Source organism: Balaenoptera acutorostrata, chromosome 5 (assembly GCF_949987535.1).
Source record: "Balaenoptera acutorostrata chromosome 5, mBalAcu1.1, whole genome shotgun sequence".
NCBI classification, from domain to species: domain Eukaryota; kingdom Metazoa; phylum Chordata; class Mammalia; order Artiodactyla; family Balaenopteridae; genus Balaenoptera; species Balaenoptera acutorostrata.
Genome location: NC_080068.1, coordinates 71,485,131 through 71,513,100, shown reverse-complemented (window position 1 = coordinate 71,513,100; position 27,970 = coordinate 71,485,131). Strand labels below are relative to the sequence as shown.

Below are 27,970 nucleotides of genomic sequence, written 5' to 3'. Positions count from 1 at the left end.
TTTTAAACTTGGAAATAGAGTCCACGTTGTGCCTAAGAAGACACACAGCATCAACATGGAAAGTTTGTAAATAATGTGGTGTTTTGTATTTGGAGCTTCTCCCACTCTTTTTTGTACATCTCTGGCTCCCTTTGGTAACTTTCTTCCTACCTATAGACAGGCACATCCTAGGTGAATAGTAATTGTCTGTTGAATGAATGAGTGATGACAACAGTGATGTTAATAATGCAGACCGTATCAGTCTTGTACAGAGAGTCTATTGCTACATGAAGATTACTTCGTTGTGGTGGTATGATTTGTCTGCCTCTCCTTCCATGATGTACTGAAAGTAGTTGCTTCCTTGGAACTAAATAGAGGAAGGAAAGAGTTTTAAATATGGGACACAAAATCAAAAATTATACTCCTGGGAATTGTTGCTAGGTAAATCATTCAAAAGAAAGAAATAGCATCATATACAAAGTATGTGTATAAGATCATGACTCATAATAATAAAATAATTAAATGTCCAATGCTAGAGAAATGTTTAAGCAAAATATATCATGGTATGGAATGTCAGGCTGTCATTAAAAATAGTATCTATGTTAATAAATAGAAATGTGGAGGAAAACTTATGAACATTAAATGAAAAAAAGTAGAACACAGTGCTTTACATATCCTATGATTACAACTAAATACAAATTATGTGGGAAGAAAATTGATGGGTTGAAAATAAGAATTATGAACAGTTATTCAGGGGGTTCCTATGTGCCAGACTGTTTTAAGTGCATTGGATTAATTCACCTAATTCTCACAACAACTGCGTGAGGTACAATAGCTTTAATAGAAAACTGCGTGCAGTTCTTCTTCTCATTTTACAGATGAGAGAACTGAGGCAGAGGTCTAAGTAACTTACCCAAAGTCACATGGCCAGGATGTGAATATAAAGTAGTATGGCTCTAGAGTTTGCAGCCTTAGCCATGCAAAGCTGCCAGGGAAAATAACGTTTGAATCGTGGATCATTTTTTTTTTTAACTTCCTTGTATAATGTTTTAATGTTAATTTAACAGTGAGTAAAAACATATTAAATTACAGAGTCAGAAAAAAAGGCACAGAAGTAAAACCAGATTATACTTAGAAGAGACAGATAAAAAGGTAAGATGAAGAAAATACTGAGTGAAACCATCTGGGTTTGGCCAGTTTATGTTTTGGATTAGAATCCAAATAGTGTTTCAAATGGGTCCAACATATCAACATATTTATAGTTTATGAGGATTGAGATAAAATGAGCTATGTCACATAGAATGTTATATTCAGTATTATTAGTATGACTGAAAGTATATTCTGGCCTGGTGCCTTTTACTTACTGTTTCTTCTACCTAGAATGATCTATCCCCAGAACCTTTTGAAGCTGCCTCCTTCGCAACGGTGGCAGTTATGAAAATGTGACCATCACTGCATTAGCAGGAAGCTGAGAAAACATTGGTGAACAATCCCAACAAAACTCCCTGTTAGGGCTTCCCTGGTGGCACAGTGGTTGAGAATCTGCCTGCTAATGCAGGGGACACAGGTTTGAGCCCTGGTCTGGGAAGATCCCACATGCTGCGGAGCAACTAGGCCCGTGAGCCACAACTACTGAGCCTGCGCGTCTGGAGCCTGTGCTCCACAACAAGAGAGGCTGCGATAGTGAGAGGCCCGCGCACCACGATGAAGAGTGGCCCCCGCTTGCCACAACTAGAGAAAGCCCTCGCACAGAAACGAAGACCCAACACAGTCAAAAATAAATTAATTAATTAGTTTTTTAAAAAAAAAAGCTCCCTGTTATGGTGGAACTTACATTCTGGTGGAAAAGTCAGTCATTTAAAAATGGATTGAGTAAAGTATAAAAACATTTTAAACAAGAGATTTTCATCATAAGTCACTATTTAGGACAACTTTAAATGGGGGAGATTAAGATATGGAAAGGGAGCTAAATTTTCTGTGCTTCCCTCAAACTGGTAAAATGATGACATCAGTAGAAATTATGTAGACGTAATGTAAAACCTAGAGCAACCACTTAAAAAAGCTATAAAAAAAGATACACACAAAAACACCCTATATAAACTGAAATAGAACTCTAAAAAGTATCCCTCAGCTCTTCATGGAGCATGTACCAAGATAATCATATCCTAGGCCGTAAAACAAACCAGAACAAATTTAAAATAATTGAAATCATACAGTGTATGTTCTCAGATCACAATCAAATCAAACCAGAAATCAGTAAGAAAGATTTCCAGCAAAAGTCCCAAACCCCTGGAAAATAAACAACTTACTTGTAAATAATCCATAGATCAAAGAGGAAGTTGTAAGGGAACACAAAAAATATTCTGAATGGAATAAAAACAAAAATACAACATATCAAAATTTGTGCACACAGCCAAATAGTGTTGAGAGAAAATTTTATAGCAGTAAATGCACACATTGGAAAAGAGGAAAAGTCTCAAATCAAAAATCTAAGCTCCCACTGCCAAGAACCTAGAAAAAGAAGAAGAGCAATATAAATCCAAACAGAAGGAAGGAAATAATAAAGATAAAAGCAGAAATCAATGTAATTCAAAACAGAAAAACAATGGAGAAAATCAATGAAAGATCTGGTTCTTTGAAAAGATGAGTAAAATTGTCAAACACCTAGCAAGCCTGTCAAAGAAAAAAAGAGAGAAAACCCAAGTTACCAGTATCGGGAATGAACAGGGGACTGTAATTAAAGACCATTCAGACATCAAAAAGGTAATAAAGGAATACTACAAACAACTCTGCACACAAAAATTTGACAATTCAGATGAGATAGACCAATTCCTTAAATAGTACTCATTGGGAATTCCCTGGCAGTCCAGTGGTTAGGACTCGGTGCTTTCCCTGCTGGGGCCCAGGTTCCATTCCTGGTTGGGGAACTAAGATCCCATGAGCCAAAAAAAAAAAAAAGAAGAAGAATTTAGTAATACATAAAAAGAATTATACACTATGATCAAGTGAAGTTTATTCCAGGAATGCAAGACTGGTTTGATATTTTAAAAAAGAAAAACAAGAACTTTTGCACTGTGGAAAATATTTTGCAGTTCCTCAAAAGTTAAACATAGAATTACTGTATGACCCAGCAATTCCACTTCTAGGTGTATACCCAAAAGAACTGAGAACAGGTACTAAAACAAATACTTGTCCACAAATGTTCATAGCACCATTATTTGAATAGCTATAAAGTGGAAACCACCCAAATGTCCTTTAGCTGATGAACGGATAAACAAAATATATTATATCCATACAAGGGAATACTATACTGTTAAAAGGAATGAATTACTGATACATGCTACAACATGGATGAACCTTGAAAACATTACACTAAGTGAAAGAAGCCAGACACAAAAGGCTACATGTTGTATTCATTTCATTTATATGAAATGTCCAACATAGGAAAATCCATAGAGATAGAAATGTAGATTACAGGTTGCCAAAGGTTGGAGATGGGGAGGAAATTTAGGACTAATGGCTAATATGTACAGGGTTTCTTTTGGAGGGGATGGAAATGTTGTGGAATTAGGTAGTAATGATGGTTACACAACATAGTGAATATAATTTTAAAAAAATCACTGAAGTATGCACTTTACAATGGAGAATTTTATGTTATATGAATATATATCTCAATTAAATAAAACTTTTTTCTTTCTGAAAGACCCTGTTAAGAGGATGAAAAGACAAGTTACAGACTGGAAATAAATATCTGCAAACTGAATATCTAACAGAGACTAGTATTTACTCTATATAAATAGCTCTCATAACAGTAAATAAACAATGCAATTAGAAAATGGGCAAGAGACATAAAAAGACATTTCACCAAAGAGCATATACAGATTGAAAATAAGCTCATGAAAAAATCTTCAAGATTATTAAATATTTGATAAATGCAAATTTAGATCACAATGAGATATCAGAATGACTAAAATAAAACAGCTACATCAAATGTAGATGAGAATGCGGAGAAATTTGACCACTCTTACATTGCTGGTGGGAATGTAAAATGGTACAGCTACTCAGGAAAATAGTTGCGCACTTGCTTAAAAAAACTAAACATGTAACTATCATATGACCCAGAAATTGCACTTAGGCATTTGTGCCAGAGAAATGAAAACTTAAGTTCACACAAAAATCTGTCCCCAAAGTTTATAGTAGCTTTCTTCATAATATTCAAAACGTGGGAAAACCCATATGTCCTTCAACAGGTCAATAGTTAAACAAACTGTAGTGTATCATACTAAGGAATACTACTCAGCAACAAAAAATAAACTGTTGATTCAATGGCTGGACAAATCTCCAGCAAATTATGCTAAGTGAAAAAAAGCCAATAAAAATGGTTACATACCATATGATTCCATTAATATAACATTCTAGAAATAAAATTATAGAAACAGAACAGATTAGTGGTTACTGGGTGTTCATAAGGGAGTGGTGGCAGAACAAAGTGGATACAGCTGTAAGAGGGCAATGTGAGGGAGCCTTATGGAGATGGAAATGTGTGTCTTGACCGTGTCAATATCAGTATCCTAGCTGTGATACTGTACTATAATTTTGCAAGATGTTACCTTTGGGAGAAACTAGGAAATATGAGAGCTCTCTGTATTTTTTTCTTCCACTTGCATTTGAATCTATAATTATCTCAAAATTGAAAGTTTAATTAAAATTTTAATTAATAGCTGATAATGACAATAGCCCCCAATTTTTGAATACTTAATGCTAAATATGAAATCTAAGCACATGATTCTTTTAATCCTCCCGACAACCCTATGATACAGGTACAGTCTGAGGATCAGAGAACAGATAAGTAACTTGCCTAAGGTTACGTAGTTAATTGGTAGCACTATGATTCAAATTCAGGAGGCCTGGCTCCAGAGCCTACAATCTTAACTTCAGTGCTGATAACCAGTCAATTCCACATACTCAGGCTTCTCAGCTTTATAAATCTGTATCAACGTCCCTACTCTGCAACAGTTGCCTGAGGATCAGTAGCTGCTGCCCCTCTAGGCAGGGCATTGTTATACATTTGTCAAAGTGTCCACTACTCTGTCTTCAGTGGAGTCTATTTTATTATTCCCAGTTCACTTCATCCATTGATGTTACCCACCAGGTCCTGTAGACGTTAAAGTTTTTAGACCCTGGCATACAACATTACCTGTGCGTCAAGCTGCGCAGCATGGCCAAAAAGAACAAAAAACATAAAACATTACCTTGTGCCTGCAAAATGAAAAAGTCATGGAGAAAAAAATTATTAAGACTACATTGATCGGAGATTGGTTCAAGATGGCGGAGTAGAAGGACGTGCGCTCACTCCCTCTTGCGAGAGCACTGGAATCACGTCTAACTGCTGAACAATCATTGACAGGAAGACACTGGAACTCACCAAAAAAGATACCCCACATCCAAAGACAAAGGAGAAGCCACAGTGAGATGGTAGGAGGGGAGCAATCACAATAAAATCAAATCCTATAACTGCTGGGTGGGTGACTCACAAACTGGATAACACATACCACAGAAGTCCACCCACTGGAGTGAAGGTTCTGAGCCCCACGTCAGGCTTCCCAACCTGGGGGTCTGGCAATGGGAGGAGGAATTCCTAGAGAATCAGACTTTGAAGGCTAGCAGGATTTGATTGCAGGGCTTCAACAGGACTGGGGGAAACAGAGACTTCACTTTTGGAGGGCACACACAAAGTAGTGTGTGCATCACGACCCAGGGGAAGGAGCAGTGACCCCATAGGATACGGAGCCAGACCTACCTGCTAGTGTCAGAGGGTCTCCTGCAGTGGCGGGGGGTGGCTGTGGCTCACCGTGGGGACAAGGACACTGGCAGCAGAAGTTCTGGGAAGTACTCCTTGGCGTGAGCCCTCCCAGAGTCTGCCATTAGCCCCACCAAAGAGCCTAGGTAGGCTCCAATGTTTGATCACCTCAGGCCAAACAACCAACAGGGAGGGAACCCAGCCCCACCCATCAACAGACAAGCGGATTAAGGTTTTACTGAGCTCTGCCCACCAGAGCAACACCCAGCTCTACCTACCACCAGTCTCTCCCATCAGGAAGCTTGCACAAACCTCTTAGATAGCCTCAACCACCAGAGAGCAGACAGCAGAAATAAGAAGAACTACAATCCTGCAGCCTGTGTAACAAAAACCACATTCACAGAAAGATGGACAAGATGAAAAAGCAGAGGGCTATGTACCAGATGAAGGAACAAGATAAAACCCCAGAAAAACAACTAAATGAAGTGGAGATAGGCAATCTTCCAGAAAAAGAATTCAGAATAATGATAGTGAGGATGATCCAGGACCTTGGAAAAAGAATGAAGGCAAAGATCGAGAAGATGCAAGAAATGTTTAACAAAGACCTAGAAGAATTAAAGAACAAACAGAGATGAACAATACAATAACTGAAATGAAAAATACACTAGAAGGAATCAATAGCAGAATAACTGAGGCAGAAGAACGGATAAATGACCTGGAAGACAGAATGGTGGTATTCACTGCCACAGAAGAGAATAAAGAAAAAAGAATGAAAAGAAATGAAGACAGCCTAAGAGACCTCTGGGACTGCATTAAACACAACAACATTCACATTATAGGGGTCCCAGAAGGAGAAGAGAGAGAGAAAGCACCTGAGAAAATATTTGAAGAGATTATAGTCGAAAACATCCCTAACATGGGAAAGGAAATAGCCACCCAAGTCCAGGAAGTGCAGAGAGTCCCAGGCAGGATAAACCCAAGGAGAATCACGCTAAGACATATAGTAATCAAATTAACAAAAATTAAAGACAAAGAAAAATTATTGAAAGCAACAAGGGAAAAATGAAAAATAACATACAAGGGAACTCCCATAAGGTTAAGAGCTGATCTCTCAGCAGAAACTCTACAAGCCAGAAGGGAGTGGCATGATATATTTAAAGTGATAAAAGGGAAGAACCAACAACCAAGATTACTCCACACAGCAAGGATCTCATTCAGATTTGACGGAGAAATCAGAAGCTTACAGACAAGCAAACGTTAAGAGAATTCAGCACCACCAAACCAGCTCTACAACAAATGCTAAAGGAACTTCTCTAAGTGGGAAACACAAGAGAAGAAAAGTACCTACAAAAACAAACCCATAACAGTTAAGTAAATGGTGATAGGAACATACATATCGATAATTACCTTAAACATGAATGGATTAAATGCTGCAACCAAAAGACACAGGCTCGCTGAATGGATACAAAAACAAGACCCATATATATGCTGTCTACAAGAGACCCACTTCAGACCTAGGGACACATACAGACTAAAAATGAGGGGATGGAAAAAGATATTCCATGCAAATGGAAATCAAAAGAAAGCTGGAATAGCAATCCTCATAACAGATAAAATAGACTTTAAAATAAAGAATGTTACAAGAGACAAGGAAGGACACTACATAATGATCAAGGGATCGATCCAAGAAGAAGATATAGCAATTATAAATATATATGCACCCAACATAGGAGCACCTCAATACATAACACAACTGCTAACAGCTATAAAAGAGGAAATTGACAATAACAATTATAGTGGGGGACTTTAACACCTCACTTACACCAATGGACAGATCATCCAGACAGAAAATTAATAAGGAAACACAAGCTTTAAATGACACAATAGAACAGATAGATTTAATTGATATTTATAAGACATTCCATCCAAAAACAGCAGATTACACTTTCTTCTCAAGTGTGAACGGAACATTCTCCAGGATAGACCACATCTTGGGTCACAAATCAAGCCTCAGAAAATTTAAGAAAATTGAAATCATATCAAGCATCTTTTCTGACCACAATGCTATGAGATTAGAAATCAACTACAGGGGGAAAATACATAACACAAACACATGGAGGCTAAACAATACGTTACTAAATAACCAAGAGATCACTGAAGAAATCAAAGAGGAAATCAAAAAATACGTAGAGACAAATGACAACGAAAACATGACGATCCAAAACCTATGGGATGCAGCAAAAGCAGTTCTAAGAGGGAAGTTTATAGATATACAAGCCTACCTCAAGAAACAAGAAAAATCTCAGCTAAACAATCTAACCTTACACCTAAGGGAAGTAGAGGAAGAATAAACAGCACCCAAAGTTAGTAGAAGGAAAGAAATCATAAAGATCAGAGCAGAAATAAATGAAATAGAAACAAAGAAAACAATAGCAAAGATCAATACAACTAAAACCTGGTTCTTTGAGAAGATAAACAAAATTGATAAAGCTTTAGCCAGACTCATCAAGAAAAAGAGGGAGATGACTCAAATCAATAAAATTAGAAATGAAAAAGGAGAAGTTACAACAGACACCGCAGAAATACAAAGCATCCTAAGAGACTACTACCAGCAACTCTATGCCTATAAAGTGGACAACCTGGAAGAAATGGACAAGTTCTTAGAAAGTTGTAACCTTCCAAGACTGAACCAGGAAGAAACAGAACTATGAACAGACCAATCGCAAGTAATGAAATTGAAACTGTGATTAAAAATCTTCCAACAAACAAAAGTCCAGGATCAGATGGCTTCACAGGTGAATTCTATCAAACATTTAGAGAAGAGCTAACACCCATACTTCTCAAACTCTTCCAAAAAATTGCAGAGGAAGGAACACTCCCAAACTCATTCTGTGAGGCCACCATCACCCTGATACCCAAACCAGACAAAGATACTACAAAAAAAGAAAATTACAGACCAGTATCACTGATGAATATGGATGCAAAAATCCTCAACAAAATACTAGAAATAGAATCCAACAACACATTAAAAAGATCATACACCATGATCAAGTGGGTTTGTCCCAGGGCTGCAAGGATTCTTCAATATACGCAAATCAATCCATGTGATACACCATATTAACAAATTGAAGAATAAAAACCATATGATCATCTCAAGAGATGCAGAAAAAGCTTTTGACAAAATTCAACACCCATTTATGATAAAAACTCTCCAGAAAGTGGGCATAGAGGGAACCTACCTCAACATAATAAAGGCCATATAGGACAAACCCACAGCAAACATCATTCTCAATGCTGAAAATTAAAGCAATTCCTCTAAAATCAGGAATAAGAGAAGGATGTCCACTCTCTCCACTATTATTCAATATAGTTTTGGAAGTCCTAGCCACAGCAATCAGAGAAGAAAAAGAAATAAAAGGAAACCAAATCAGAAAAGAAGAAGTAAAGCTGTCACTGTTTGCAGATGACATGATACTATACATAGAGAATCCTAAAGATGCTGCCAGAAAACTACTAGAGCTAATCAATGAATTTGGTAAAGTTTCAGGATACAAAATTAATGCACAGAAATCTCTTGCATTCCTATACACTAACGATGAAAAATCTGAAAGAGAAATTAAGGAAAACGCTCCCATTTAGCATTGCAACAAAAAGAATAAAATACCTAGGAATAAACCTACCTAAGGAGACAAAAGACATGTATGCAGAAAACTATAAGACACTGATGAAAGAAATTAAAGATGATACCAACAGATGGAGAGATATACCATGTTCTTGGATTGGAAGAATCAGCATTGTGAAAATGACTACACTACTCAAAGCAATCTACAGATTCAATGCAATCCCTATCGAATTACCAACGGCATGTTTTACAGAACTAGAGCAAAAAAATCTTAAAATTTGTATGGAGACACAAAAGACCCCGAATAGCCAAAGCAGTCTTGAGGGAAAAAAACGGAGCTGGAGGAATCAGACTCCCTGACTTCAGACTACACTACAAAGCTACAGTAATCAAGACAATATTGTACTGGCACAAAAACAGACATATAGATCAATAGAACCGGATAGAAAGCCCAAAAGTTAACCCACACACCTATGGTCAACTAATCTATGACAAAGGAGGCAAGGATATACGGTGGAGAAAAGACAGTCTCTTCAATAAGTGGTGCTGGGAAAACTGGACAGCTACGTGTAAAAGAATGAAATTAGAACACTCCCTAACACCATAAACGAAAATAAACTCAAAATAGATTAGAGACCTAAGTGTAAGACTAGACCCTAAAAAATCTTAGAGGAAAACATAGGAAGAGCACTCTTTGACATAAATCACAGCAAGATCTTTTTTAATCCACCTCCTAGAGTAATGGAAATAAAAACAAAAATAAACAGATGGGACCTAATGAAACTTAAAAGCTTTTGCAAAGCAAAGGAAACTACAAACAAGACGAAAAGACAACCCTCAGAATGGGAGAAAATATTTGCAAACGAATCAACAGACAAAGGATTAATCTCCAAAATATATAAACATCTCATGCAGCTCAATATTAAAAAAACAAATAACCCAATCAAAAAATGGGCAGAAGACCTAAATAGACATTTTTCCAAAGAAGACATACAGATGGCCAAGAAGCACATGAAAAGCTGCTCAGCATCACTAATTATTAGAGAAATGCAAATCAAAACTACAATGAGGTATCACCTCGCACCAGTTAGAATGGGCATCATCAGAAAATCTACAAACAACAAATGCTTGTAGAGGGTTTGGAGAAAAGGGAACCCTCTTGCACTGTTGGTGGGAATGTAAATTGATACAGCCAATATGGAGAACAGTATGGAGGTTCCTTAAAAAACTAAAAATCGAATTGCCAAATGACCCAGCAGTCCTACTACTGGGCATGCAGAATTTCCCCAGCCAGGGATTGAGCCTGTGCCCCCTGCAGTGGAAGCACAGAGTTTTTACCACTGGACCATCAGGGAAGTCCCCAGCATGTTGTCTTTAAAAATATAGCCTTGGGTCTTCCCTGGTGGTGCAGTGGTTAAGAATCCGCCTGCCAATGCAGGGGACACGGATTCGAGCCCTGGTCCGGGAAGATCCCACATGCCGTGGAGCAACTAAGCCCATGTGCCACAACTACTGAGCCTGCACTCTAGAGCCCTCGAGCCACATAGACTGAGCCCACATGCCACAGCTACTAAAGCCCGCGCACCTAGAGCCCGTGCTCCTCAACAGAGAAGCCACTGCAAGAAGCCGGCGCACCTCAACAAAGAGTAGTCCCCGCTCTCCACGACTAGAGAAAGCCCGCGCGCAGCAACGAAGACCCAACGCAGCCAAAAATAAATAAAGTAAATAAATTTATTTTTTAAAAAAAGAACTTCTTAAAAGAAAGAAAAAAAGAAATATATATATATATAGCCTCACCCAGGAGGAAAGTAAAGATTGGCTGTGTTTCCAGTCCATTGAAAAGGATTAACCTGGCTGGTTTTAGATGGAGAGATAAGGTCTAGTTTTTGACTTGAGAAGGGAAAAGGTGAGAGCAGAAGCATCTGAAATCCCAACATGGTATTCTTTCTTCCTCACCTCTGAATTCATCCAAGTCTGAATTTCCAGTAACTTTGCACTAATGAATTTGTTCTCTACTCTGGTGGTCCAGTTAACTCCTCCAAGGGCAACTGTTGTGGACTGAATTTTACCAACCCCCCACCCATCCCAATCCTTGCCAAATTCATAGTTTTAAGCCCTAATCCCCAATGTGATTGTGTTTGGAGTTAGGGCCTTTCAGGAGGTAATTAAAGTTAAATGAGGTCATAAGGGTTGGCCCTAATCCAATAGGACTGGTGTCTATATAAGAAGAGGAAGAGACACCAGGAGTACCTGTGCAGAGAGAAAAGGCCAGGTGAGAACACAGCAAGAAGGTAGCCTTGTGCAAGCCAAGGAGACGGACCTCAGCAGAAACCAGACCTGCCCACACCTTGATCTTAGACTTCCAGCCTCCAAAACTCTGAGAAAATAAATTTCTGTTGTTTAAGCCACCCAGTCTGGGATTTTTTTATGGCAGTTGAGGCAAACTAATACAGCAATCGTCGACAATTGGGGGACAATATCTGATGTACATATGAATTTTTCCACCTCCAGTCCTTTGAGCAGACAATTCTGGAAGGCACTTAGCATGCTGCTCAGAAGGTTTTAGCCAAATCAAAGCCCTGTTGCCCAAAGCATTGACCTCCAAAACACACCTCATATTGGCTTTTCCTCCTTCTCTGCTTCAATCTCCCCACTATATTACTCTTGTTTTCTGCGGTCACTCCATACTGCCTACGTAGAAGTGCTTATCACAGCTCTGCTTTTGGGGGAACCCAAGGTAAGACAGGACCTGCCCCCAGACTCAAAGTAGGATCTGGTTCTAGGAGTGGCAGCTATCAGAGCCCCATTCATGTACTGCACTCTTTACCTCCAGGTAAATTCAGGAATGCACTAAGCAAAGGTCTACTTCATTCACCACAGTCTTGAGCCCACCAGAGTATCAGTGATCAGCACCTACAGAAGAAACAATGGAAGTGAAGTCAACAGCTATCCAAGGACTAAGTTTGGGCCTCTTCCCACAGTTCCTCGGACAGTATAAGCCTGTGATTCATGTATGATTCCATGGGGGGGAGAAAAGGGGATTGAATAATAACTGAGATTTGATTTCCTGCCAGGTGAATAGATGAGGGGTCAACGCTGATGACATTTGGTTTAGAAAAATAAGGACTATGTGTTTTACACCCTGGTATTAAGAATTCATTAATAGCTGCAACTGGTAGTGTTAGAAACTGAGATCAAGGCATGTTCCACATCATCTTCTGTCGGTACCCACCCAGAGGTGCTCAGCCAAATCAATTCCAAATTAAGGAGATTATGTACTACATGTATTTATAAAATGGAAGAAACACTTTTGCCTCTTCTGTTCTCTTTTCCCCGAGGAATAATTTAAATACAAAAGAAATAAAGAAGTTATAAAGAACTCCCTTTTCCTGTGCTTGTTTTTCTAATATTGCATGTTATTTCATAACACTGATAACACAATATGAAGACCAAAAACAAGCTAGGCTTCTTTAGTTCAACTTAATTCTTGGCTTCTAAACAATGGTGGGATCAAAACCCAGTAGAAAATTTGGCCTACAAGACATATTGCTGTTAAGGAGTCTGCTAGAACCGATGGCAGCACTCTTGGTCTTTTTCAAGAGGTAAAAATTAACATCTTTCTCTTTTTAAAAAGGAATTTCTTCCCCTCTTTGCTAATTTTGAGTTTCTCCATTTTGAAGTTTTCAGATCTGTACTAGAGATTGTCCTCTGTGAAATTTCTTCTTAACTGCCTGGAAGATTTCATGAAACTAGGACCCACTGTTCATACCTTCGCCTTGCACCTAGCTGGGAGACTCTCATCAAATTACCAAGTAGGTGAATAAATAAATAAATTTCTATGTAGAAGAAGATAGTTAATGAACTCATTTCTGTTTGCAAAATTGCCTTCATTCTCAGACTGTTTTTCTGTTCTTTATAATTTCCTGCATTTTTAACTTTAACAGAAAAAAAAAATGTCTTTAGTAGCCCTCCTGTATCCTATTTAAACAGAAATTTCCTGAATGTCCTTCCATACTAATGCAACTCTAGTCTTCAGGGGCTGATAGAAACATTCAAAAGGACAGCTTAGCATATTACCAACACCTCTCACAGGTCCCAACTGTAGGCACTTTGATTAAGTGTCAGTAGTAACGTAGACAGAGAGGGTGACTGCTGCGGGTGTAGATAGAGAAGAAACCGTGTGGGGCAGAGAAGTTAGCTTCTCTCCTTCCTTGAATGAAAAGCTGTCTCCTGATGTAATGGAGAAAATGAACCCTGTACTTAGTATGAAACAGAAAAGTTAATGATTCACAATAAAACCCAGAAAATCATACTCTAATATACATATATCAATGGTTTTAGTCAAAGAATCTTAAGTAAACAGTCACCTTGATGTATAAAACAAACTTCAGTTGCCATATTTACATATCTAAAGACTTACCTGTACTAATATGTTTGTTAACTCCCTCGCTTTTTTTGCCCCCCTGCTTACATAAATCTACTTAATAAGGAAACTTCAGGAAACCGAAAGTGCTTACATAAATCTACTTAATAAGGAAACTTCAGGAAACCGAAAGTGCAAAGATCTATTTCCTCCCTCTACCTCATCCGCCTCCAACCCCAGACTCGGCCCCAGCACCCAGCACGGAGCTTCCCACACAGCCCCCTGCTGTTGGTCATCAGATAAATCCTCCTCCTCGCCTGAGGCAGAGCTTTCTCTGGTGGCCCCAGGTGTAGCTCCCAGCAGGCTGTGGGAGCAGAGTGCTGGGGTTGGACAGGAGCTCTTCCCAGTGGTGTCTGTACGGAGCAGCACCGTCCAGCCAAAATATAACGTGTGCCACAAATGCAGACCACATGTGTTATCAAAAATGTTCTAATAACCACATGGAAAAAAGTAAAAAGAGACAGGCAAAATTAATATTAAGAGTACGTTTCACTTAACCCAGTTTATCCAAAATATCTTTTCAACATGTGATCCATGCAAAATATTATTAGTCAGACATTTTACATTCTTTTTTTTCCTACTACGCTTTCAAAATTGGGTGTGTATTTCACATCACATTTTAATTTGGATTAGCCACTTCCAAGTATTCAATGGCTGTTTGGGCCTGATGGCCCCATATTGGACAGCATGGGTCCAGAGCATACTGTGGTAGTACGTTCACAGAGGGGTGGGCAGGGAAAATGTCATTGCCTTAAATACCCCAGGTATCACACTTTGGGAAACACTGCCCTTGGAGTTTTCACAGCCTGAGTTCATGATATTAAGGGATCCCTAGTCAGCTTATACTGAGTGAAATTCCTTGGTTAATCCTAAAACTGCCTACAATGTCCTCAGAAACGTTTCAGGGACCTCCAGACTAGGGATTGATTATCCCGTCTGAATTGCTACTCCTTTGGGCCATTACTGAAACTCTACAAAATTCTGTACCAGTGGCTGAAGAACACCTTAGTTAGGGGGTTTAACTTTTCCCCCTTTCTCCAGGCAATTTCTGTGATTTTATAATCACAGCTTCCAAAGCTGTTGATTGTCAATGAGCTGTCTCTGTAGTGTTTCTACCGTACTCTTAATACTATTTTATTTTAGGCCATGTGCATAGTCAACATGGAGTGTGAAAAAGACTGTATAAATCATAGAGCCATTTTAAAAAAACTATCCTCACTACATGTAAAAATAGCCTACCTTCTGTCATCTTGAGGGAGGATTGTTTAGTCACACAGCTCTGCTATCTGAATCCACTAGACTAGAGAAGCACTCAACTCTGTTTCTATTGACAATACAGGTCTGGCCTAAATATGCCAGTTCTATTTTTTTTTAATGTTTCTTAAAATAAATAAAACAATATTTAAATATAAAAAATAACTAGGTTTGAATTTTTGGGCATTTGTGGGCCAATGAATCGTAAAGTCATAGAATTACATACCTTGAGGGAATTCCCTGGCAGTCCAGTGGTTAGGACTTAGCACTTTCACTGCCAGGGAATCCCTGGTTGGGGAACTAAGGCCAAAAAAAAAAAAAAAAAAGAATTACCTGTCTTTATAGGGGGTGAAAGGGCTAGTTAGAGGCCCTCCAGGCAAAACTCTCATATTGTAGATGTTGACAATTTTTCAAATAAATATCTAAAAGCCTTGATCCGGATTTTAATTCCAAAGACTTTCAAAAATCAAGATATTTCAAATCATTATATACTTAAGAAATGATCATAATTTTTAAAATCACAAAATTTAATTTATTTAATAATCATTTATTGGAAGTCTCCCATATGCTAAGAAGTCTGGTAGATAAAGACAAATTATTTTATCCCTCTTTATATTTATTCCTATATATTATGATACATTATGATAGAGGTTTATATAATTTATAATGCTTTCAATAAACAACTATTAGTTTAGCTAACATATTATTATTTATAATATATGAATATACTTTTCCTTTGTGATTAACCACAATGTAAACATTGGCTAAATAACAAGCTAAAACTTTAGCCAGAGACATAAGAAGCATTATAATAATATAGCAGAAGATATTTAATGACAGATAAAAGGAAAACTTCCTGACCAAGAAGGTTATTAGAGCACTAGAATGGCTTACCACAGGAGACTGAGATCATTATCTATAAGTGTAGGTTATTTCTTCATTATTCAAGATCTGCTCAAGGAAATGTACATGTAAGCAATGAAGAGACATTTCCCTTTTACTTTTGGTAAATTCATTTTTTTTCCTACTTATGAAAGTAATCACAAGCATTTTGAAAAGAGATAAAATCTCACTCATAATCCCTCCACTCTAAAGGTAACCAAGATTAGCAATTTAGTATTCCTCATCCCTGTCTTATTTTCTATACAGACATTTTCATTTTATATTGCTTTAATCAAGGTATAATTACATTTTTCCTATTATTTTCACATATTACAACATAACAATTTTCTTCACATAAAACATAATATTCATGAGCTATGTGATGGGATGATTCAATGAGGTGTTAGTCCATGTGTTTTGTTCCCCAAACCTATGACCATCTCTCCCCTTTGGGCTGCAAAACAAGAGGGCACCATCTGGGTAGGGTCAAGACAGAGGTCAGCTCTGGGTGTGAGAAAAAAACACTGAATCCTAGCTTTCTAAGTTCAAAAGGAATGTCCACATGTAAGGTCATTAAAAAAAAATTGTTTTGAAAGAAAATGCAGCAGAGAGGGCAGTTCTTTCCCCATCACCAAAATCCAAAATAGAAACACTCCTCAAACCTGGGGAGGGTGGGGAAGAAATGAAGAGGAACCCGTAGGGTTTAGAAGTTAGTCGGCCCCCCTCAACTCCTCACATCCCAGCTCCTGTGTGTGTTGGGTAAGGGAACAAAAAGCAGTGGAGCTGCTCTCAGGGAAGCTCAGGGGGCGTAGAGGAGAAGGCAACGTGCCTTGATGGTCCTGCCTGGGACTCTAGTAGTTTCGCCAAGACATGGTAGAGTTGAGGAGAAGGCTGGAAGGGGGCAGTGGGACCCTGCCAGATCCAAGATTCCCACAATGTTTACTTAAATATTGCCATGCAAAGGGCTCCAGTGAGTATCAGCGGTATCACTTTGAGCCAGCAGGAACTCCAGGTAGAAGGGGCAGCAGGTGGATGTGTTCCCCCTCTTTACACATTCTAAAGAGAGATGTACTTGAGCCAGGACATAGTGGGTATAATGTGGGGGCCATCCTCTAATAGAGGGACCCGCCCCCTCTTTAGGCAATGTGAGCATGAGTGTCACGGGGATAAGTGGACCACTTGGGCAGTCTGAGCTTAATTGCCAGCAGTCTTGAGCAGTGCTGAGAAAGCGGCTCCTAGCACCTGGAGACTTAGTGGAAAGATGCAGCACCTCCCACTTCAGAAACAGGGAAACCCGAGTCCCAGCAATTCTCTTTCTAGGACTACAAGGTCATTCACCAATCACATTTGTCTCCATAAATATCAAAGATTTAATACTCTCTACATTATTTTATTTATTTATTATTTTTATTTATTTATTTATTTATTTTTGGCCACATGGCATGCAGGATCTTATGAGTTCCCCGACCAGGGATCGAACCCATGACCCCTGCAGTGGAAGTGTGGAGTTTCAAACACTGGACCACCAGGGAAGCCTCTCTCTCTCTCTCTCTCTCTCTCTCTCTCTCTCTCTCTCTCTCTGTGTATATATATATATATATATATATTTTTTTTTTTTTTTTTTTCCTGCACTGGTCTTAGTTGCAGCATGCGGGATGTAGTTCCCTGACCAGGGATCGAACCCCGGCCCCCTGCATTGGGAGCTCAGAGTCTTAACCACTAGACTACCAGGGAAATCCCGGGAAGTCCTTCTATATTATTTTTTATTTAGGTATCATGGAAATCTAAACTCTTGCTATGTAGAATATGAAATTGCTAATGGAAGACTGTTTATAGAAAAAAGACTAAAAATCTTTAAGTGGCACATATAGGCACTCAATATTTGTTGAATGAATGAATGTAAGGACAATAGAATATAATTCTATTTGGGATCAGATTATTAGTCTAGTATTTATAATGAATCTAGTTTGTAGAAAAGTGTTGCTCTGTGAAATAATTATGTATAGTATACTTAATCTCTCTTTTGAGTCATTCAATTATCCATTAATTTATCTAAATTTTAAAAAATTTCTATTATAGTTTCAGCCTATACAACTTTAGGAATAATTTCCAAATGTTTATATTATGATATAAAGATATGGTTCTGTTCAAAACCTACCTTTCTTGTGACTCTTACTCATTCTCCAATGATACAGTAGTCTGTAAAAAAGAAAAAGTATTTTCCTGAATATATTTTGAAGCAATTCACAGATAAGTTTTTAAGTTTAATTTTCATCTTTAATGCTAGAAATGGCTCTCAGATTAATAGTTAGCTAGTATATGGTAAGATTTCTAATGGATAACATTGTACTAAATGGATGCTAATGGATCAACATTCCATTGGATATTGATAAATATTATCAAGCTCGACATGTATTATCCATAGAGTAGGACCAACAAATTTAAAATCTTATCTGTAAGAAAGTAAAAAAAAAAGGGGGGGGTTAAAATGCTTTTGAGTGTATAAATTATATAAGCTTTACCAAGAGAAATTCTGTAGTAAATATCAAAAGCCCTAAAATTTTTTATACCATTTGATCCAGGGGGAATTGTTTGCAGGGCAGTGAGAGTGCCAAGTCCTAACCACTGGACCACCAGGGAATCCCCAGTTATTATTTTTTTAAAACTCTCATTGTTAACAGTTCTACTGAACTTAATGATTTTTAATAAGAAATAAAAATTCAATAGCTTAAGAAAAAAAAAAACAGTCCTTAATACAGGCTAGAGAAATCATCGTGAAAAAATGAAAAAAGCCTCACATATAAACACAAAAGAAAGCATTAAAAGGAAGTGATCACTTGAAACAATTTTCTCTCTGCCCCACCTCTCTGGAAGATGAGCTTTCTATCTATGGAGAATCAGTGGAAGTTGTTGTATAATTTTTGGTATTGGCAATGACTAATAAGTTGTGCTTTAATTTTGCTTTAAAATAAATTTCATAATAAGGAAAATTCACCAAGGATTTTAAAGCTTGGGTTGATTCAGCTAGGTAGTCTTAGGGGGGAAAGTAACTTTTCTAGTTCTCACAGTCATTAAAAAGGAAGCTGTGTACCATCTTTTTCATCCTGGTGGATGCAAAGTAAGTATTGCATCAGCTTTGTATATACATCCTACCATCCAAACATTCAGCAAGGTGGAGTTGGGTGTGAGGTGTTTCATATGGATATGAAAAATAGCTACTCATTCAATCCTTCCAGGAGAGAAATTTCTTACCAAATGGCAGAGCATTAGGCATCAGGTGTTACAAAACCCCAGCTGTCATCCATGGAACTAACAGGATGTTATGAGAAATATCCTGGCAACTCCTATCCAGTACTGTGACTCAAGACTTAATATTGGGCACTTCCCTGGTGGCGCAGTGGCTGGGAATCTGCTTGCCAACGCAGGGGACACAGGTTCGAGCCCTGGTCCGGGATGATCCCACATGCCGCGGAGCAACTAAGCCCATGCGCCACAACTACTGAGCCTGCACTCTAGAGCCTGTGAGCCACAACTACTGAGCCCACGCGCCAGAGCCCATGCTCCGCAACAAGAGAAGCCACCGCAACGGGAAGCCCGCGCAACCCCGCGCAACGCAACGAAGAGTAGCCCCTGCTCGCCGCAAATAGAGAAAGCCCGCCCGCAGCAACGGAGACCCCACACAGACAAAAATAAATAAATAAATAAATTTATTTTTTTAAAAAGTGAGCTCGTTTTTCATTAACCATGTGACTTGAAGTTAATTACCTGGCTTCTCTGAGCCCAAGAGTTTTAATTTGTTAAATGATAAGACTTTCTTATCTCTGAAATTCTTTCCAGTTCTAGCAGCTATTGTTCCAATTTTTTTTTTTTTTTTTTTTTTTTCTTTTTGGCCGGACCACACGGCTTGCAAGATCTTAGTTCCCCAACCAGGGATCAGACCTTTGCCCCTGCAGTAGAAGCATGGAGGCCTAACCACTGGACCAGCAGGGAATTCCCTCTAGTTCTTTAATCAACAGTTAGATTATCAATAAAAGTGGTATATTTCTTCTAAGACTGAAATGGAAAACCTATCTTCTTTAAAAGCAATTCCTTATGTTAGCTTGTTTTATAAAATATCTTAGATGCATCAAAATGTGTAATTAAGAACAGAACAAACTTCTTTGTACCCACCATACAGCTAAAATGTAGAGCATTACAGTTTTTCATCACGTTGGCAAAAATCCTTAAGTTTGACAAAACATGTTATTGGAAAATCTGCAGGGAAGCAGGCATTTCCATACATTGCTGGTCGGAATGCAGGAATATCAGGGGAATTTGGCAATATCTAGCAAAATTACATATGCATTTAACCTTGGACACTATAATCACCTTTCTATAAACTGTATCTCAAAGATATATAGGCAGAAATATGAAATGATGTATGTACAAGGTGATTCATTGTGGTATTATTCGTAATAGTAAAAGATTAGAAACCATTCAAATGTTCATCAGTAAGGGACTAGTTTAAGAAACAGTGGTACATCCATATGATGAGTCCTATGCTGCTGTAAAAGATGCTCTGTAAAGTGCTATGGGAGAGAAAAAAGAAAAAACAAATGCTATGGAATATGCACAGTATGCTACTTCCTGTGTAAGAAAGGAGACTATAGATATGTGTGTGTGTGTGTTTTTTAAGTAACAATAGAAGCACAAACCAAAAGCCATAAAAATGGTTACGTATAGTGGAAGGAAAAAACCAGAAGCAAGGTATGGCAAATAAGCATGTGAAAAAATGCTCAACATGGTATGTCATTAGAGAATTGCAAATTAAAACAACAAGATACCAATACACACATATTACAATGGCTAAAATCCAAAACACTGACAACGCCAAATGCTGGGAAGGATGTGGTGCAACAGAAACTCATTCATTTCTAGTAGGAATGCAAAATGGTACAGCCACTTTGGAAAACAGTCTGGCAGTTTCTTACAAAACTAAGCGTACTCTTACCATATGACCCAGCAATCACATCCTTTGGTATTTACCTAAATATCCACAGAAAAACCTGAACACAGATGTTTATAGCAGTGTATTCGTAATTGCCAAACTTGGAAGCAACCAAGAGGTCCCTCAGTAGCTGAATGGATATATAAACTGTGGTACAACCAAACAATGGAATATTATTCAGCAATAAAAATAAATGAGCTGTCAAGCCACAAAAAGACATGGAGGAACTTTAAATGCATATTGCTAAGTGAAAGAAGCAAATATGAAATGACTACATACTGTATGATTCTAATATGACATTCTAGAGAAGGCAAAACTATGGAGACAGTAAAAGATCAGTGGTTGCCGGAAGTTCTAGGGGAGGAAGGGGTTAGGGATGAGTAAGTGAAGCATAGGGGATTATCAATGGTTGCTAAAATCATTAGGTGAAATGTTGATGAGGGACCTTATTATTATATGTATTGATGAATCAGGTTGACCACTTTTGAACCTGTTGATTGACAATCAGCATTATGTGCCTTTTGATGTGATACAATAGGAAGTATACAGCATTATGAATGAAGTATCTTTGCCTAAGTAAATAAACCTAAATCTAAACCAAGCCTCTAAATCTAACTGCAAGTTTATAGGAAATAACATCCCATACTTATCAAAATGATAAAACTTGACAAGTCTGACCTTAGCAAGCTTGGTGAGGATGTGAACCTTCGGGAACTCTCACACTGCTTGTAGACGTGCAAATTGACCATCCTTAAACTGTGGGGAAAATCACCTTCTTGCCACTAGATGGTGCCTATTGGCTTTTGAGTAGTTTGTTGTATTGTCTTCTATTAGGTTGCTACATTTCTGTAATTACTCCGCATCATCATTGGAGGAAGGGACTAGGCACCAGAACTAGAGAAGTTGTAATCTGGACCCAGACAGCCATATCTGCTTTCTGCCTGTCACACCATGTTAGCACTGGGGACACATCTCTGAAGCTTGCTGTTTCCCCAAGCCACTTATTTTGTTCAGTTCCTTAGCAATATCTGTCTCTAATACTGTGTCAAGGATATTTTTTCTGAAAAATATGTTTTTCGATATTCAATAGCTTCATTCCCATTTTTTTAGTTTGAGATCAGAGTTATAGGATATGGTACAAAGAAATTCTATACACCCTTCACCCAAGACCTAGATTCCCTCTTATTAATATTTCACCATTCTCTTGCCTTTTCTCTCTCTCTCTCTCTTTCCCTCCCCTTCTCATTATCTCACATGTATAAATATATGAGATATCAATTATGTATAATTTTCTAAACCATTTAAGAGTAAGTTGAAGACATGATGTCCCATTGGCCTTATAAACAAGGGGCACTGTTCGACAAAAACTACAGCATCCCTATCGAAATCAGGACAGTTTCTCAGACTTTCCTTATCTTTTATAGTCCTGGTATTTTTGAGTACCAGGTACTTTGTATGACCTTCAGTTTGGGTTTGTTTGTTGTTTCCTCATGATTAGATACAATTTATGGTTTGGGGGGCAGGAATATTACAAATGCGATGCTGTGTCCTCAGTGCATCATATCAGGAAGCACACAGTGTCAATGTGTCTTCTTACTGGTAATACTAACCTTTCTTATTTTGTTTCTCCACTCAGAGATAATTAATAAATATTTTGTAGTTACTAATTAACATATAATTTTTAAGTATTTTGTGGGGAGATACTTTGGGACTATGTAAATATCCTTTTTCTCATCAAACTTTCACCTGCTATTTTGCCTGAATAAATTATTACTATGGTTGTTACTAAATGTTGATTTTCTAATTCCATTATTCCTTCTACGTTAATTAGCTGGCATTCTTTCCATTTATTTATTTATTTATTTATACCAGTATAGACTCATGGATTCCTTTTGTTCAATGGTTTATAATCCATTATTAATATTATTTATTTTGATGCTCAAAATGTCCCATATTTCACCACTGAGAGCCCCTTCAGGTTAAATTCTGTATCCTTTAACATGTTCCCAACATACTTTGGGAGCTTCCTTATTTTCTGGAGCAAGAAGATGTTTCAGACTCATCTTTACTTTCCATGTCACAGCCCTAGAACTGGCAACTTATCCAATGAACGCTGGTTCCTTTTAGTAAGCTACTTAGAAACCAAGATCTGGGTGTCATTGCTTGCAGGCCTCTCACCAAAAAGAGCTAAGATTACTCCTGTATCTACACCTATATCTGTTCTAACATTCTCTCTCTTTCTCTCTCTCTCTCTCTCTCTTCCCCCCCTTCTCTGCCCCTCTCTCATTTATATATGTAAATAACTCTGACTTCACAGCAATCTCTACAATTCCAATCCAATACCACAAAGTTTATTCTGGCCTCCCCCCTTTCCATATTTGTACCCCCTTCTCCAACAAGAACATTGTCTCCCATCATCATTAATATATTTGTTTTCTCTGTAAGTAACGAGTATTCAGATTAAGTGAGCCATCTCCTCCATCTCCATGGCTCACACAACCAAATCAAATGCACAGATTACCTCCTCAGGCCCGGCCCTACCATACCTGCCAGGTGTACCAGTTTAGTCCCTTTGACCCCAAATGGTCCCCAGTCATTTGCGATTTCTCCCTCCCCCTCACTGTGAACATATGATAAACCACTAAGCCCTGAATATCCTGCCTCCTAAATATTTCTTGAATCTGTCTCTTTCTCTATATTCTTTATGTATGATTATATGACTGGGAAAACTGTACCAGCTGCCTAGCAAATCATCAGTGTAATTGTGGGAGCTGGTATATTCTTCCTCCCTCTCCCTCTAATGTTTTTTGGATTAATAAGACCAATTATTAAGGGTCTTATTAATCATGGTTAAAGAGCAACATGTTCCCCAGCCCATGCTTGCTCTCATCCCAATAATTATTGAGAGGGCCCAAAAGTTGGATGTGAGGAGTTAAGTCTTGGTCCCGGTCCACAAAAATGAAGTGATACTCAGAAGGCAAAGCTCTCCTGATGGAGGAAGTGGCGGAAAGTGAGAGGCCACTTCTATCAGTCCAGCATAACTGGTGGCTTGGTATCTTGTAGCTTCCTAATCGTAATCTGCAACCTGAGTTTCTGTGGATAGGTGAGTGCATCTCAGTTTGATGCTGCACTCTCTTTTCTAGTAATGTGCTCCAGAAGTCCAGTTGGCTGTACTTGTCTTTTAAATATTTTGCATCATCAGTGACCTTGCCTTATCACCTCAGAGTTGATCTAAGAGGTAGAAGTCAGGTAGGGTTGGGAAAAGCACCTTTTCTCCTGATGATAAAAGAAATCATCACATTCTAGAAACTTGAGGAAAATGAAAGTAAAATGAAGAAAACAAACATCACCCGTAATACGATAACTCTCTGATATAATTTCTTCCAATGTTTCCTATGCTCTTATAAAACAAACTTGATTTTATTATAGGCATTTACTTCTATATCCTGTTTTTTTCGTAATGTTATCATATAAGCATTCTTCCATTTCATGTAAAAGTCTTTGTAAACATCATTCATGAAAACATAGATGTGTCCTAACCATGCCCTAATTTTTACATTGAGTTTGTTTCCTGTTTTTTACAATGCTGAGTAATGCTGGAATAAACATTTGTGTACATAAATCTCTGTTCTCATTGATAATTATCTTCTTAGGTTAGATTGCCAGATGTAGGATATCTGGTCAAAGTCTATGAATACAGTTAAGCTCTTGGAGCATATTGCCAAATTGTTTTCCGAAAAGCTTGCTATAATCTACCCTTTCAGCAGCTATATGTAAGGGTGAATGCCTTTCTCACTCTGACACTGCATCTTAAAGGATAGGATAAGAAGTAAGAATAGGATGATAAAAAGGGAGATAAATGGAAAAGAGAGATCAAGTAGTCGCCTGAGGAAGAACATTCATTTCTAACTTTTATCTTTTTACACTAGGATGTGAGGTGATATTTAGCCATTTTGATTTTCTTGGGAGCTTTTAGCCCGGTCTGATGTACACATCTAGGGAAACAGAAGGTCCTAGATTCTAAGATACTTTGGTGATATTGGGACATTCAGCTTTATCATTTGGTGGGAAGGTGAAAGAAATTGAATTGCCCCGTCTGGACACTTTGGAGCATCCTCCCTGCCTCTTTTTCTCTCACCCTTCACAACTGATCAATCAACAAACCCAGCCATTCTGCCTTTTCTCTGTCTGTCACCACCTTTTCACCCCTATTAGCTTCTCTAGTTCAGGCTGTCATCCTTCACTTGAATAAATGCAATAACCTCCTAACAGATCTCTCTCAAATCATCCTTTACATGAAGTGGTCTGTCTAAAGCATAAATCTAGCCATCTCATATTCCTGTTTAAAAGCCCTCAAGGGTGCCTCATTGCCTACAGAATAAGGATCAAGCCCTTGACAAGGGTCTGCTAACCTCTCCCCCACCTGTCATTACTGCTTCATCTCTTACTTCCTCCTGTCCTGAGCCTTATACTTCATTAATAGCAAGCTATTTATAGCTACTGCACAAACACCACTTTGTTTCTTGCCTCTAATATGCTCATTCTTATTACCTAGCATACCCCCCTCCCTGAAAATGACTTTAATTCTTTTTCCAAAATAGTACAATAATTGCCCCTCCTTGGAGTCATATCATACTTCCCTGTCCCACAGATACCAGGTTTGGCTACATGGTTTGTTTGGACTAGGAATACGTGAGCAGAAGTTATGTTTGTCACTTCCAAGCATAAGCTTTAAGAGTCAGAACATGGCTTGCTATGCTCCTTTTCTTCCCCCATGCTATGAGATTTGTAATGTTTCCAGGTAGAAGCTGCTTCACCAGCCTGGGTCCTAAAGTGAGGACAATGTGGACAATCTACAATGGACGTGAACGAGAAGTAAACCTTTGTTGCTGTGAGCCACTGAGATTCTGGAGTTATCCGTTACTGCAGCATTAAGAATCCTATCCTGGGGACTTCCCTGGTGGTCCAGTGGTTAAGACTCTGCGCTTTCACTGCAGGGGGCGGGGGGTTCAGTCCCTGGTCGGGGGAACTAAGATCCTGCATGCTGCGCAGTGTGGCCCAAAAAATAAGTAAATTTTTAAAAATAAAAATAAAAAGAATCCTATCCTGGCTGATACACTGGCCATCTCCTAATCATTCTTTCACACAGGGTACTACCTCCACTGAGGTTCTGTAATAGATGTATGGCTACCCAGTACTTGATACAAACAGACTTCCTGTTTGGAGAAGCTGCCATTGCATGAATTTTGGCAGGAGGCACTTTCTGCCTCCTACTGGGGAAGCCAAAAAGAACTGACCCTTGTTCTCCCAGATTCCTCACAGCAAGAGAATAGGCATGCGACCTAAGGTCAGCCATTTGGAAGCTCTCGACTCAGGACTTTGAGTCTTAATACAAAGAAGCAAGAACAGTATATTATAGTATCATTTATGTTGCTCGTGGCAGCTGCCAGTGTCCAGTGGAGTGACAGCAGTGAGAGTGCAGTCAGGGGTGTAACAGTGAGTGTCCAGTAGTGACAAGATAAGCAGACTGTTCCGGTAGCGTGACCTAGCTGTCTTCCAGACTGCCAAGTCCCCTCTTTCCTGCTCATTTTCTGAGCCTGCTTTTCTAGTTGTCCTACCAATTCTTTGATGTACCTAATATCCTTCCAGTCAATCCGTTTTCTTCTTAAATTATCCAGAGTTGCTTTCGGTTGTCTGCCATCAAGAAACTTATTCCTACCAATTCCCAGGGCTCAAAGTGACCTGGTCTCCACATGGAGTCACATTTTATTTTTATTTTTTCTTTTTTATTAATTTTTGAGTTTTTTTCTGTCTTTTTTTTTTAAGTCACATTTTAATAGCCCAATCCTGCATCCAAAAAGAACTGTAAAAAGAGTTCCAATCCCTGTCTGATTTCTCTGAAGAACATTTAAAGGGATCTCTTTCATGACCCATATTTACTGATACGCATGGTCTTTCCTCACCCACCTCCACCCTGAGGAAGTTTCTCACTCAGAGCTCCTCTAGAGCATGACACTCAAAAACTTCCCACCTCTCCACACCTGGACTGCCCAACCCCGGGACCTCTTTCCCTCTTACCCTCTCTCTCTCCCAGCTCTTTGTTATCTAGATCCTCTTACCTCATCCAGTTAGGTCCTTATGTATTTTATTTCACCTCCCAGACCTTGGTTCTCTCTACTCATTTTTCAATTCTGCAAAAGGTCTGGGAATCAAGCTGGCCAAGACAAAACTCTCCTTAAAGTAGAGGTGGCAAAATGGCAGCCCACAAGCTACCCCTAGCCCTCCAACTTAGTTTAAGTTGTAGAGTGTTGCTGTTGTCTTTATTGAGTTAGTTTCCAAAATTTCACAGTGGGTGAATTTCACCTAAACATCTGGATTTCCAGATCCTCTGGAAAATTAAAAGACCTGACAACATTGGGATCCCATTTTCTCCATGGTAAGAATCAACGGGAGCTTGATAGCAGCTGTGTCCGTTTGTGGGGCATCACTCCAGTTCTCCATGATCCCTTCCCACTTTTTCTCATTCATGTTGCCTTTCTACCCCCTGTGGGCATTTGAATTTGCTTCCCCTGCTCTGTAAGGCACACCAGGAAGGACAGGAAGCATCTGTGAGATGAAAGGGCATATCTTCTTTAGGGATGGGGCATCAAGTGAAAGAAAGCATACAGGAGGGTAGCACTTGCACATTGTAAATCCTGTCCTGCCACAATAGGACAAAGGAGGAGAGACTAGTGAAAGACCAGCACAGAAGAAAGTGAGGCAGTTTCAGAGAGCATGGTGGGTAGGGGGACAAGACAAATGGATTAAGGTGCCTAGCTGGCCTGAAGAATAAAAGTGCAGTGTTTACAATCTTCCATGAGCTTGTGTTTTGGAGGCTTTCTCTCTCTCCTCCCACCCTCCACTCCTGCTAATCCTCCCCCCTTCTCTATACGTGAAAGGCATCATCCTTGATGTCCCTCCAAGCTGCAGAGGAAGCAGTATAGTGCTCTTAATTTAGAAGCAAACTGCATTTGATTCTACTTT

General features: G+C 38.7%; 1 long non-coding RNA gene across 2 annotated transcripts in view; it reads left to right on the top strand.

Annotated features, from left to right (window-relative positions):
• The window catches only part of LOC103017094 (uncharacterized), a 50,496-nt gene that overhangs the window by 2,773 nt on the left and 19,753 nt on the right, over nucleotides 1-27,970 (top strand). Inside the window, exons 2-3 of one of the 2 annotated variants that reach the window (XR_450880.2) lie at nucleotides 13,082-13,213; nucleotides 19,197-19,634. This is a non-coding gene — a long non-coding RNA (uncharacterized LOC103017094). Of the gene's footprint in view, nucleotides 1-13,081; nucleotides 13,214-19,196; nucleotides 19,635-27,970 lie in introns of those variants that run through there. The other variant, XR_009008411.1, reaches the window with a different exon arrangement.